The following is a 15,093-nucleotide window of genomic DNA, read 5'->3' on the forward strand; positions in this document are numbered from 1 at the left end:
AAACTGCTGTGAAATCAAACTGTCCACTTAGGAAGCAACACTGATTGACAATCAATTTCACATGCTGTTGTGCAAATGGAAGACAATAGATGGAAATTATTGGCAATTATCAAGACACACTCAATAAAGGAGAGGTTCTGCAGGTGGAGACCACAGACCACATCTCAGTACCAATGCTTTCTGCCTGATGTTTTGGTCACTTTTGAATGTTGGTTGTGCTTTCACACTCGTGGTAGCATGAGACGGACTCTACAACCCACAGAAGTTGCTCAGGTAGTGCAGCTCATCCAGGATGGCACATCATTGCGAGCTGTGGCAAGAAGGTTTGCTGCGTCTGTCAGCGTAGTGTCCAGAGGCTGGAGGCGCTACCAGGAGACAGGCCAGTACACCAGGAGACGTGGAGGGGGCCATAGCAGGGCAACAACCCAGCAGCAGGACCCCTACCTCTGCCTTTGTGCAAGGAGGAACAGGAGGAGCACTTCCAGAGCCATGCAAAATGACCTCCAGCAGGCCACAAATGTGCATGTGTCTGCATAAACGGTTAGAAACCGACTCCATGAGAGTGGGATGAGGGCCAGACGTCCACAGATGGGGGTTGTGCCCAATGCCAGACCTCATGTGGCTGGAGTATGTCAGCAGTTCCTGCAAGATGAAGGCATTGAAGCTATGGACTAGCCCGCCCGTTCCCCAGACCTGAATCCCATTGAGCACATCTGGGACATCATGTCTCACTCCATCCACCAACGTCACGTAGCACCACAGACTGTCCAGGTGTTGGTGGATGCTTTAGTCCAGGTCTGGGAGGAGATCCCACAGGAGACCATCCGCAACCTCATCAGGAGCATGTCCAGGCGTTGTAGGGAGGTTATACAGGCACGTGGAGGCCACACACAATACTGAGCCTCATTTTGACTTGTTTTAACGACATTACATCAAAGTTGGATCAGCCTGTAGTGTGTTTTTCCACTTTAATTTTGGGGGTGACTCCGAATCCAGGCCTCCATTGGTTAATAAATTTGATTTCCATTGATGATTTTTGTGTGATTTTGTTGTCAACACATTCAACTTTGTACAGAACAAAGTATTCAATGAGAATATTTCATTCATTCAGATCTAGGATGTGTTATTTGAGTGTTCCCTTTATTTTTTTGAGCAGTGTGTATATATAATATAAATAATTACTGCAGCTTTAATGCTATTTATTACGTCTCAGGAGGAGGACGGAAGAGGAAGAGGACGGAAGAGGCGGAGGACGGAAGAGATGGAGGACGGAAGAGGCGGAGGATGGAAGAGGAGGAGGACAGAAGAGGAGGAGGACGGAAAAGGAGGAGGACGGAAGAGGAGGAGGATGGAAGAGAAGGAAGACGGAAGAGGCGGAGGACGGAAGAGGCGGAGGATGGAAGAGGCAGAGGACAGAAGAGGCGGAGGACGGAAGAGGCGGAGGACGGAAGAGAAGGAGGACGGAAGAGGAGGAGGACGGAAGATGAGGAGGACCGAAGAGGAGGAGGACGTAAGAGGAAGAGGACGGAAGAGGAACAGGACGAAAGAGGCGGAGGACAGAAAAGGCGGAGGACGGAAGAGGCGGAGGACAGAAGAGGCGGAGGACGGAAGAGGCGGAGGACAGAAGAGGAGGAGGACGGAAGAGAAGGAGGACGGAAGAGGAGGAGGACAGAAGAGGAGGAGGACAGAAGAGGAGGAGGACGGAAGAGGAAGAGGACGGAAGAGGAGGAGGACGAAAGTGGAGGAGGATGGAAGAGGAGGAGGACAGAATAGGAGGAGGAGGACAGAACTGCACCTTAAGATCCCTAGGGGGAAAGGGATGGTAGTAATATAGTGGTAGTATATCCGTATTAGTGTAATATGAGTAATAATACTAGTGATAATAGTAAGAAAGTAATAAAATAACAGTAGTAATAGTAGTAGGTAGAATAGCAGTGTGATCCAGGGTCCTAGGACTGATCGCCTTTTCTCGGGGTCAAGAAGGAATTTTTCCCCTGTGACACAAATTGGCTGAAGGTGTCCTGGGGTTTTTGCCTTCTTCTGGATCAACACTGTAGGTATAGGGCAGTATTAGTAGTGATAGGAAAGAAGAATAATACTGTAATAAGATAGCACAATGTAATAATAACCATATCAAATAGATTTATAAAAACAAATTAAAATAACTCCAGTAGTACAATAATTAGTGTAATATTATATAACTTGTAATAACATTAATAGGTTTGATCCAGGGTCCTAGGACTGATCGCCTTTTCCCGGGGTCAAGAAGGAATTTTTCCCCTGTGACACAAATTGGCTGAAGGTGTCCTGGGGTTTTTGCCTTCTTCTGGATCAACACTGTAGGTATAGGGCAGTATTAGTAGTGAAAGGAAAGAAGAATAATACTGTAATAAGATAGCACAATGTAATAATAACCATATCAAATAGATTTATAAAAACAAATTAAAATAACTCCAGTAGTACAATAATTAGTGTAATATTATATAACTTGTAATAACATTATTAGGTTTGATCCAGGGTCCTAGGACTGATCGCCTTTTCCCGGGGTCAAGAAGGAATTTTTCCCCTGTGACACAAATTGGCTGAAGGTGTCCTGGGGTTTTTGCCTTCTTCTGGATCAACAGCTTTAGGCATAGGGATTTTAGTAATACCATTATTAGAATCACAAGATTAATAAAAAAAAATTAGAATTACATTTTTTTAATTCGTTTTATAACAGTTACAATTAATTGCATTAATGCAATAATAATAAATAGTAAAAATGGTGGTAATAATAATAATACAAAAAACTAGTCCCAGTTAGTAAGTTAGTGTAATGTTAGTGTAGGGACCCATCTGAAGAGGTCGCCTTGATGTTGGCAGATGGGCTCGCACAATTTGCTCAAAATGTGCGCTAAGAACCTCATATTTCTATGTACAGGAGATCTAGCAGTAATACCATTCAGGAGATATCTGTGTACACACATTTTGTTATATACTTTTGTGCAGCACACAGGGCAGGTATACAGGTACAGGGCGAGAGTGTTACAGTGATATTATAACTCGGCCTTAAGGATAAAATGCTGATAACTACAGATCCTGGAAACACATTCGAAACAAGACCTTGTAAGTAACTGGTTCCCAGCTAGTGGTAAATATGTACAGGGCAGTCCGGTACCAAGACCTGCTCTATAGGACACATTATCATCAGGCAGGTCCTTACAAGATCTGCGGCAGAAGTGTGGCTGTGTAACACAGTCCTGCTCCTGCCTCAGCTGCCCACAGTGGAGCCAACCCTGATCCTGGCAGCTTAATCCATTGTATGACACAGTAGGGGGCTTCCACAGCATTTAGGCACTTTAGACAGGAGAGGGAGGCATGATCATGGTGCCAATGAGTTTCTATGGCAGCTGAGATCTAACAATGGACCCCATGACGGCCATTTTACTGCTCCTATTAGACCCCGGCTGAGGAAAGGTCTATGAGGACACCGGTCAGACTTATGTCGCCTGCTCTGCACATATTAGAAATACCTAGGGCTGATTAGTTTGCCATTTGTAAATCTGATCCAGCAGCGTTGGGCTACCACTGACGTGATCAGGGCTATTGAGCTCCTAGATTGGGCAGAGGAGCTCAGTATTCAGCAGGAGCTGGCCGAGGAGAGCAGAGCAACTTGCATGGGGCTGCTGCACAAGAAGCAACTCACAAGGTGGAGATTTACCCGGAGACGCTGTGCTCGGGCTGTGATCTGCTGTGCAGGCTGCATAGTAGATGCCTCCAAGGACCCGAACTTCACCCCTAACAGGCACAGCAGAGCTCGGACGGCTGCAAGTAAACGGAGAGCGGCTGATTAGTAACTGCTGCGTCTCCTGCAGCTCAGATAAGAGCCGCACAGAGCGGGGGTTCAGTAATGATGAATATGGGAAGTGTCCGCCCCTCACATGCCCTAAATGCGGCCTCCAGAGGTAAAGTTTCCCCTTTAACCAGCGCCTCCTCCCACCTTCTCTGCTGGCATGCTCCATTACTTAAAGGGGATGTCTGAAGAAAACAAGTTATCACTTATCCACAGGCTCGGTGATCACTTACTGATCGTGGGGTCTGACCGCTGCGAGCCATCGTCTGATCGGGAAGGAGTGGAAAGTCAGGGATCAACTGCTGCTCCATTCATTCTCTATGGGGCTCCGGAAAAGCCGAGCTCAGCGCTTGAATGCCACATAGGGAATGAATGGAGCGGATCCTGGAGTAATAACATGTCCTCCTCTCCTCAGCTTTCTGTCTGTGTAAGTGGCTCAGCCCTTGTCTCCCCTTCTGCTCCGGCTTCTGTGCTGGTCCTTGTGAGGAAGAGGAAACCCTCTGCCCTTCTGCTCCGGCTTCTGTGCTGGTCCCTGTGAGGAAGAGGAAACCCTCTGCCCTTCTGCTCTCAGTCCTCTGCGACTTTTCACAATCGCTCAGTGCACCCATTATATGTAATAAGGATCATTCTTCATCCCTTGTCCAGCTTTCATCCCCCCCAGTCTGACCAGCGGACAAGATAATAAACATGTGAGTGGAAGGTTCACAATTATTAGATGTGTTGTGAAAAATCTCCACAGCATTATCCGGAGAAAACTGCAGGGTGACCGCTTGTGAAACCAGCACAAAATCCAGCGGACAGCGCTTCCCTGTCCCCCGCCGGTCTCCGTATCCTGGCATTCAGCTATTCCATTTGGTGCTTATTCTGGAAGGAAAACAAAAATGTGATGTTCTTACACAGACGCCTGAAGACGCAGCTTTTCATCATCCATGTTGGGCTGTTGTATGACGTGTGGATTACTCTGCTTGCTGGATTCTTGCATTACCACAAACACTGCCTTTATTTTGTGATTTCTGTGCCGCTTCCCACTTCTATTGGCACTGTGATATATCAGCACGTGAGGGCTGCCACAATCATGTGTCAATAGGTTATTGCTGGAGCCTGTGATATAGAGACCATCCTGGACCAGGGAAGACTTGGTACAGAAGCACCTAGAGAGGGGGGTACAGGGGCTTCATTTCAATTTTAAACTTAGCTGGATTGTGTTTAGCTACAAGAATGGAAAGTAAAATAATAAAATCTTAATTTTTTTTTTCTATTTGGCAAAATCGTCCATCAGAGGTTTGGCCACTACCAAAAAGTTTTTGATGAACTTACAGTAGTAGCTGGCGAAACCCAAAAAACTTTGTAATGCCTTTAAGTCTTGAATATAATACCAATCCAGTACCGTCCGGACTTTGGCCAGATCCATGCAAAAACGGTGAATGATAAGAACTAACCCTGAATGGAGAACATACATTTCTCTGGTTTGACAAATAATTTATTATCTTTGAGTATCTGTAAGACCTGCCTGATATGTACCTGATGTGACTGGAGGTAAGTAAATTAATATGTCATCAAGATTGGTTTGTTGTGATCTACCTGCCAGATGACTAAAAATGTCACTAACAGTGTTGAAAGAAAGCGGGAGCATTAGTCAACCCAAATGCCATCACAAGCTTTTCATAGTGCCCCTCAGGAGTATTGAAGGCCATCTTCCACTCATCTCCTCAATGTGAATGAGATTATAAGCCCCCCCTGAGGTCTAGTTTAATCAAATCGTAGGAGCCAAATTTTTTTCTAAAGAGGTTGGGGATGAGAGGGAGAGGATATGCATCCCAGACCGTGATCTGATTAAACTCGCAAAAATCAAGGCGGGGGCGCAACCCCCAGTCTTTTTTTTTGACAAATAAAAACCCCACTGCAACGGGAGATGAAGAACGTCTTATAGGGCCCAATGGTAGACTGACTGACCATTCTGTTCTGAACTGCCACCCTAAGATGGCTTCCCATTATATACCTACTGTATAAGTGCTCCCTCTAATGGCTTCCTCCACCCACACCCACTACTGGTTCCCCCTACCTTTGGGTTCCCCCCACTCCAGCCAGGGACAGGGCTCAGCAGCTGCACTCTGCATGTTGGATGCAGGTGATTTGGGGGGTTCTGTGCAGCACTCCCATCTTACCTGAGTGAAGGGAGACACCACACCTCTGGGTGAGGTGCAGTACCACTGTGGCGACTGAACACTCAGGGGCGCCACATTCCCCCCCCCCGGTAAAACACAGCACGTCCGCGGGCTGGAACAGAGCAAAACCAGGCATAACTGACATGCAAAATTTTTAAGATGCATCAGCATATTTGACCATAAAACAACATTTCTTCCCTTTATGGGAGGCACATTTCTTTTAACGTTACTGGTTACATTATAAAACATCATAAGAGTATTGTCATATAAAACAATTTTCAAGACAGTTCCAGCACCAGGGTGCAACAGTAGCAGCATGAGGGACCCGTCCACAAACCCTCAACGTAGGCCCTGGGCATGGCTGCAGGGCATAGACGATCCAATCCTGGACCTCGTCTTCCGCCACGCCAAACGGGTTTTTGTTCTGAGGTATATTTGTAATTATAAAACCAATAGGATGCACTTTAAGAAGTGCTAAACTATGTACAATGTCAACGTCCGGCTTCTCACAGTCCTCAGCCTGTCAGTCTCTGTACCCTGACGGGTAACTGGGTAGCAAACATGAAGTCAACTGCACCCTTCCGGGCAACTTATGTACAGTCCAGTTAACTAAAACAGTTTAACAGTGGGGCCCCCTCCGGGGGAACCCCTGGTTTCTGCAGGCTGACCCAGCCTGGTCATCAGCCTCAGGCTGCAGGGGGACCAGGGATGGAGCAGCGCCAGCCGCATTTGGGACAGGGACATCACTCCGACCTGCTCCCGCGACTGCGTCAGCTCGGCCTGACACCTCCCGGTCTTTACACAGCTTCTCTCCACCGCCTCTCCTCTTTCGGGGGCGGTCCCATGGCACTTTGCTGTCGGTCACTCCCTGTGTCGGCCTCCCCGCTTTGACGGACACATCTATGCAGACAGTCACTGTTACAAGGGGTAGGGCCTGCTTTTGGAGCCATTCTGGGACCCGGCCCACGACGGGAGGTTCCATTCTGTTGTTCTTTAGCACGCACATAATGGCGCCCGTTCTTCTGGGGCGGGCGCCACATTCAAGGCAGAAAACACTTCTTTAGGCGCACATTACCCGCAGATGGCAGGCTGGTCACGTATCCTGTTCGTGACGCCAAGTGGTGACTCGCTGCCCCCTGGGCCGCGGGGCACACGGCAGCCGGGCCGTATGGCTGCTTTGGGGAATATCACGGTGGCTGGCCCGGGGCGGTCAGTGCAAAAGGGATTATTTATAGGATTTGTCGTGAAGCCACCTGTGGTGTCTGGTGAGGATCACCAGCGCTGCAACAGTCCTCTGAGGCAGATGTTAGGGCAGCTAGAGATGGAACGGCTCCCCACAGGTGGAGCGGGCCTCAGGGCAATGTAAATAGATGGAGGGTGCGCTGGGCGTTGTAGTGCAGGGAGGGAAATGGCACCAGTGAAGGAATAGACGGAGGCAACTCAGTGCAGTCGTCCAAGATTTTAATTCACAGTTCTTCAGGAAACACAAAAGTGCAAGTTACAGGTGAAGGCCTCCCACGTTGCGCCGTGTTCACCCTGGCAGGGGTTCAATCCTTCCTCAGGAAGTTTAGGAATGCTTGGCAGAACCCCACTTTCTCGTGTTCCTACTTTGACCGTCTTCACACTAGGTCCTTCTCCCTGCTGCCCTGCGCTGCCCACTCTCAATCCCGCTCGGGTATGCTGAAGTCCTTCCTGTACGTCGGATCCGGGACCAACCTGACCCCCTGGAGATTAGAATGGGGCAACCGATCCCTCTGTCTTCTGACAGATGCGGGGCGTATGGGTGCTGTCCTGCACGTGCCGTACCCCTGGGATCCCTTCTTAGAATGGAGCCTACTCCCTTCTCCCCTCCGGGGCCTCTATCCCGGGCCCTTCTTGTGGAGCAGAGCTACTGCTGAGCCTCTGCTCCCAGACAGTCCTCACTGACCGTCTGTACTGTACTGACTGACCATTCTGTTCTGAACTGCCACCCTAAGATTGCTTCCCATTATATACCTACTGTGTGCTCCTTCTAACTGCTTCCTCCACCCACACCCACTACTGGTTCCCCCTACCTTTGGGTTTCCCCCACTCCAGCCAGGGACAGGGCTCAGCAGCTGCGCTCTGCATGTTGCCCTTCCAGCCGGTCTGAAGCAGTGTAATGTTGGATGCAGGTGTTTTGGGGGGTTCTCTGCAGCACTCCCATCTTACCTGAGTGAAGGGAGACACCACACCTCTGGGTGAGGTGCAGTACCTCTGTGGCGACTGAACCCTCAGGGGCGCCACATGCCCACGATGCAGAAATGCTCCGGATTTTTCCTGAGTGTTTCTGCATCTCCCTGGCAGAAAAAACGCATGCAGATTTTACATGCGTTTTTCCTGCCAGGGACAAACGTAAGTGAAGCATTTTTCACATGCATGTCCGCATGCGGGTTGTCAACCGCTTTCCAAGCGATTTTAGCATCACTTGGAAAGTGCTTGACAACTTGGTCACACTATATAAATCCTTGCAACCGGCATGTATTTATATAGTGTGAACAAGTTAATAGTTGAAAAAAAGAATTAAAATGGTAAAAAAAAAAAAATAGAATTAGACTTACCGGTAATTCTGTTTCTAAGACCCTCCACGACAGCACACCTGGAGGTAGCCTCCCCATCCTAATTAGGGACAGGAAAACAAGATGTTAAATAGCCCCTCCCTGCTACAATCCCCAGTGTTTTCAAAGGACCACACAGTATGAATGCTCTAAATATTTATTAACACTAAGGATTTTTCCAATCAAAGAAATGGAGGGAACTACCCATGCTGTTGTGGAGGGTCTTAGAAACCGAATTACTGGTAAGTCTAATTCTATTTTCTCCAATCCCCTCCATGACAGCACACCTGGAGTAATACCAAAGAATGAATTTTAGGGAGCGACAACAGCCTGAAGGACTTTCCTTCCAAATGCTAAGTCTCTATTAGATATTACATCTAGTCTATAATGTTTAGCAAAGGTATGGACAGACGACCATGTAGCTGCCCTGCAAATCTGCTCAATGGATGCACTAGCTTTTTCCGCCCAGGAGACCCACATAGCTCTAGTAGAAAGAGCTTTCAAAGATTTCAGAGGAGGCAAATCTTGAACTATGTATGTTTCACAAATTGCTTTCTTAATCCAATTTGCTAGCATATTTTTGCAATTTTCTTTCCTTTATTGGGGCTTCCATATTGGACAAATAGGTTCTGATCCTTCCTCCAGGTTTCAGTCTGCCTCAAATAACGGATTATAGTCCTTCTTACATCCAACGCGTGGAATTCTTCTTCCTTGCTATTTGATGGATTTTGACAGAATGACGGAAGAATTATTGGCTGAGACATATGAAAATTAGACGACACTTTAGGTAGAAAAGAAGGATCCAACTGGAAGATGATCCTGTCCTCCAAAATACGACAATAAGTCTCTCTGATAGACAGGGCTTGGATTTCACTCACTCTTCTGGCTGTAGTCAGAGCTATAAGCAATGCCGCTTTCCAAGACAATTTGTCTATGTGTGCCTCGGCTATTGGCTCGAAAGGATGCATAGTTAGGCCTCTAAGAACTACGTTGAGATCCCAAGGTGGAACTATTTTAGCTCTTGTTGGATTAATCCAAGAAGCAGCTATCATGAACCTCTTAATCCATCTGTTTTGGGCCAAATCAGCATCAAAATAGGAACTTAAAGGCGAGACTTGGACCTTCAGCGTGCTTGGTCTTAATCCTTTAGACAGACCGTTCTGTAGGAAATCCAAGATTCTGGCCACGTCAGGCCGAAAGGGATCTAATGGACGACGCTCATACCATAGCTTGAAAGCTTTCTAGATTTTTCCATAGATGGAAATTGTGACTGGTTTTCTGCTTTTCTGCAGTGTATGTGACTCGCCCCCAGGGGTGTCGCGGGGCACCCGGCAGCCGGGCCTAAGACTGCCTGCGGGGATTATCGCGGTGGCTGGCCCAGGGCGGTCAGTGCCAAAAGGAATTATTTGTAGGGAATTTGTTGTGACGCCACCTGTGGTGTCTGGTGAGGATCACCAGCGCTGCAACAGTCCTCTGAGGCAGATGTCAGGACAGCTTGAGATGGAACGGCTCCCCACAGGTGGAGCAGGCTTCAGGGCAGTATAAATGATGCAGGTTGCGCTGAGCATTGTGGTGCAGGGAAAGCGATGGCACAGCAGGAGTAACGGACAGAGACAGGGGATTTGCTTCATTTCCTTTACTGGTACAGCTGTTAGGTACGGTCCAGGGTACTCCAGATGAAGGGCGCACTTTTGGACTTCTCCCCAGGGAGCAGGTATAGGGCCTCCTGATCCGTGTCTGTCCCTATGTATGCTCCTGGCCAGCCTGCAACTGGGCCTAGCTTATGTGTCCTGCTTTTACTTCACCAGATGCTCAGAAATAGGACCTCTGGTTGGTAACCACTTTCCCTGGACGTCGGGGCCTTCGTGGTTCCTGATCCTGTGTGTGTCTAGCCTTCAGGTTTGTCAGGGACTTGTAGTCCTCCTGGGATTCCGGTTATCCCCACTGGGTGTAAAGGGTCCCTGTAGGCGCAGATCCGGTGTCCGGTAGATATAATGGGGTGAGCTTATTGTGCTCCTCTGCCCCCTTGGTTTCACTCCCCTTTTTCTCCTTGCCGTCGGCCACACTCGGGGCCCTCACTACTAGGCAGCTGACGTGCTGCGTCTTCACCGCTATCTGAGTGTCGGCACGCTCTCAGGCTCTCTCTCAGCCTGCCTGCTCTGCTCTGACTCTGAGCACTCACTAATCAACTGAGCTGCCTGGCTCCACCTTCCCTATATATATCCCTATCTGGGCTCCCTCTGCTGGTATGAGTTGGAAGGTAGATGTGTTTGTATCTAGTGAGGGCCTCTTGTGGAGAAATCCATCCATGCACCCTTCTGGGTTCTGTGGCACCAATGCACAGGAGGGCGCCACATTTGGATCACCTGTACTGAGAAGCCTCTGGCTTTTCAGAGGGTGGTCTCAGAAGCCAAGCTGCTAGAGCCAAATTCTGAGGGGCCGGATGGAAAATCTGGCCCTAATGCAGCAGATCGTGGATTCGAGGAAGCATCAATGGATCATCCATTCTTAGACTGCTCAATGTTCCGAACCATGCTCTTTTTGGCCACATTGGAGCTATTAGGATAGTCTTGAGCCCTTCCGACCTGATTTTTTGTAAAGTCCTTGGTATTAACAGAATCAGGGGAAAAGCATTAGCGAGCCCAACTTTCCAAGGGTGAGCGAATGCATCTATCCCTGTTGCTGAATCCTCGGGTTTCAAAGAGAAAAAGGCTCTTACTTTTGCGTTTTCCTGGTTCGCAAACAGGTCCACATCTGGGTATTCCCACTTTTGAACAATCATCTGAAATATCTTCGAGTTCATGCTCCACTCCCCTGGATGAATGTATTTTCTGCTCAGAAGATCTGCATCATAGTTGTCGGAGCCCCTCAGATGCAGAGCCGATAAGGATAGTAGATTATGCTCCGCCCAGGGGAAGATCCTTTCGGAGATCATCTGTAACCTCCTGTTTCTTGTACTTCCCTGATGTCTCAAGTGGGCTATAGTTGTCATATTGTCCGAGTAGACTCTGACATTCGACCCCTGAAGCACAGTAGTGGCTGCCCATAGGGTTTCTTCCACCACTTTCATTTCTCTTAAGTTTGAGTACTGCTCTGCTATTTCTTGCGACCAGACCCCTTGGAAGGCCACGTGGGAGACTACTGCTCCCCATCCTCTTTTGCTTGCGTCTGTTTTGACAGATAACAAGGGAAGTTGAATCCATGCTGAACTTTTCTCCAGATTTCCTGGACAGAGCCACCAATTTAAAGATGCTTTCACCTTCTCTGGCAGATGAATTCTGTTGGAGAGGGAACTTGGAGATCTGTCCCAACAGGAAAGGATGTAGTTTTGAAGGACCCTTGAATGCGCTTGAGCCCAAGGTACCGCCTAAATAAATGAGGTCATGGACCCGAGGACGGACATGGCGAATCTTAATGACACTCCTCTCTGGTTCTTTAGTGCATAAACTTTCGACCTCAACTGAATCTGCTTCTCTTTTGGCAGAAAAGAGGCTTGTTGCTGAGAATCCAGGAGAATTCCCAAAGAGGTCTTCCTGGTGGAGGGAATCAGATCTGACTTTTGGTAGTTTATCAACCATCCCAAGGATTCCAGGATCTGGAGGGTCATCTGGAGGTCTCTTTACAAACTTGAAACCGAGGGAACCATCACCAAAAAATTGTCTAAATATGGGATGATGCAGATATTCAGTTTCCTTAGATAAACCTACTACCTCTGCCATGATCTTTGTAAACAGGCGGGGTGCTGACGAAATGCCGAAGGGGAGTACATTGAATTGAAAATGAAGTACCTCTCGGTTCTGAGTTACAGCAAATCTGAGAAATTTTCTGTAATCCGGATGAATTGGCACGTGGTAGTAAGCCTCTGGCTGGTCTACTGTTACCACGACAAATCCTTTTCCAATCAATAAGCTGCCATTGAGGAAAGAAGCTCGCAATTCTGCCTCCTACCTTCTTGGCGTCATTGTCTGTCCTGCCTAGAACCTTGAAAGATATTCCTACCTCTTCCTCCTTTTGTGTAACTCCAGCGACCAGTTTTACCCTTGCCTCTGTACTGAAATGCTTGCTGCTGTTGTTGTTGAGGGAGAAGAAATGGTCTCTTTCTGAAACTTTTTGGATTCTTTGGCTCTGGCAGAGACTTCTTCTTGTCGGATGCTTTCTCCAACAACTCGTCTAGCACCGCCCCAAACATATACTCTCCTTTAAATGGAATGGAACAAAGCTTAGATTTTGATGCGTTGTCCCCACTCCACATCTTCAACCACAGAGCTCTTCTCATAGAATTTGATAATGCTGCCGATCTTGCCGCAATCTTGACCGACTCCGCCAAGGCATCCGCTAGGAATCCAGTGGCCTTCTGCAGAAAAGGAAGAGATGCTAGGAGGTCCTCTTGAGTGGTACCTTTCCAGAGATGTTCCTCTAGTTGTTGGAGCCAGAGAAACATGGAACGAGCTACACAAGTTGAAGCGATATTAGTCTTCAGTGAAGCCGCCGATGTTTCCCATGCCTTCCTTAGAAGGCTGTCCATCTTCCTATCCATAGGATTTTTGAGCTGTGACGAGTCTTCAAAGGGAAGGGTTGTTTTCTTCGCAACCCTTGCCACCTGTACATCAACCTTCGGGACTTCCATCCATAGCTTAGCCGCCTTTTCATCTAGAGGGAATCTATCCTTCATTTCTCCTGCCATACTAAGCCTTTTCTCAGGTGACTCCCATTCATCCAAAATAAGACTCCAAATGTTGTCATGCACAGGGAACACTACCTTCTTCTTGGATTTCAGACCGCCAAACATTTCATCCTGAACTGTACGGGTTTCCTTCTCCTCTTCCACCTGCATCGTGTCTCTCACCTGCGACAACAATTCCTCCATATTCTCAGACGAAAAGTAATATTTCCTATCTTCCTCATGATCTTCACTTAGGACCCCTTCTTCCGGTTCCTCCATAGACCCTAATTCTGAATCAGAGGTCTCCCTAACCGTATATTTTCTCCTTTTGGGGGGAGATGGACCTTCAGCTCTGGCTTGTGAGAAGGAGGCTAGGGAAGATTGTATTTCCTGCCGAACCATTCCCCTGACTTCTTCCATAAGGGAAGGCTGTTCTTCCTTCACAATGTTGTCAGTGCATTTCCAGCATAGGGGTTTCTTATGCCCTGAAGCCAGCTTTTTTATACAGATGGCACATTTGCAAACTGTAGTGCTTTCTCCCACTGTCGGTGCCGGATCCTTGTCTCCCTAAATTAAAAATAAAAAAAGGGGAGATTTAAAATATATTTAGGATCCTGCTCAAAAGAGAGTGGGGAATAACCTAGGACCTAGTACTTACTGGGGCCGGGTTAGCGCTGGGCTCTGCAGACGCAGGCTTTGGAACAGCACCCTCCATAGTAGCAGAATATTCTGTCCTACCTTAATGGAGTCTTCTCATCTGGGTCTTTTATAGGGGAGACCGAGATCCAGTGCCAAATTTTCACCTATCTGGTGAAGGATCCTCATTTTCAGGGCAAACCGCGGCTTCTCCTTTTGAATTTCCCGCCGCGGCCCCATGCGTTCCACGGTGGAACGCACCAGAAGTGACGTCCCGCTGGCCAAAAGCCTGACTTCCGGCACGCCGCCATGGAGGACAGAGGAGACTCCGGCCGGGGAGCTACAGAAGGCCCCCAGCCCCCAAAACCCTACTCGGCTTTACACGCAGGCGAGTGTGTGTGTGGGGGGTCCCGCTCTCAAGGAGACACGGGAGCTGCAAAGGAAGGAAGGTCGGAGGCGATCGCTCCCTGCAGCCCGGCAGGTAAATTTAATAGGGCCCTGCTTGCCGGCTGCAGGCACCCCAGGTAACCTCTTCATCCCATAGGGACAGGAAAACACTGGGGATTGTAGCGGGAAGGGGCTATTTAACCTCTTGTTTTCCTGTCCCTAATTAGGATGGGGAGGCTACCTCCAGGTGTGCTGTCATGGAGGGGATTGGAGAAAATAACATTATACTTACCTTCTGATGGCCCCCGGTCTTTTCTCCACTGCGTCCGGTCTCTTGTACGGCTTGCGGTGGTGTGAAAGGACCTTCCATGACATCATTTAGTTATGTGACAGGTCACGCGACCGCCGTGACCAGTTGAACATCCGCAACAAGACCACAGAGAAACAAATCAAGAAGAAACGTCACACTCACCGGAGTGTTGATCAGGTTCAGGAGATACTTCTTTCCCTCGTAAGTGTAAAACAGAGACGCAGTCAGGGCCTTCACCGTAATCCCGCACTCCCTCTCCACCTGCAGCTTGTCCACAACTTGTTTATTGGAGGAGGCTTTAGGCATACAACCTGAGGGAAGGAGCGAGACACCAGAATCCACACTGTTAGATCGTAGTGGCAGTGTCTCCCTCCATACTAGTCTGTCAATGGTAGCTTGTTTCTGTGTTTTATATATGTATTTTAGGTGTGTAAACCCTCTTCATGTGTACAGCAGCCTGGAATGAACGCTGCTTAAAAAATAAATAATAGAGTAAGGCCTCATTCAGACTTTCATCAGCTTTG

This window comes from Phyllobates terribilis, unplaced genomic scaffold, assembly GCF_046119375.1.
Source record: "Phyllobates terribilis strain yellow unplaced genomic scaffold, ASM4611937v1 Scaffold_330__1_contigs__length_2102749, whole genome shotgun sequence".
Lineage (NCBI taxonomy): Eukaryota > Metazoa > Chordata > Amphibia > Anura > Dendrobatidae > Phyllobates > Phyllobates terribilis.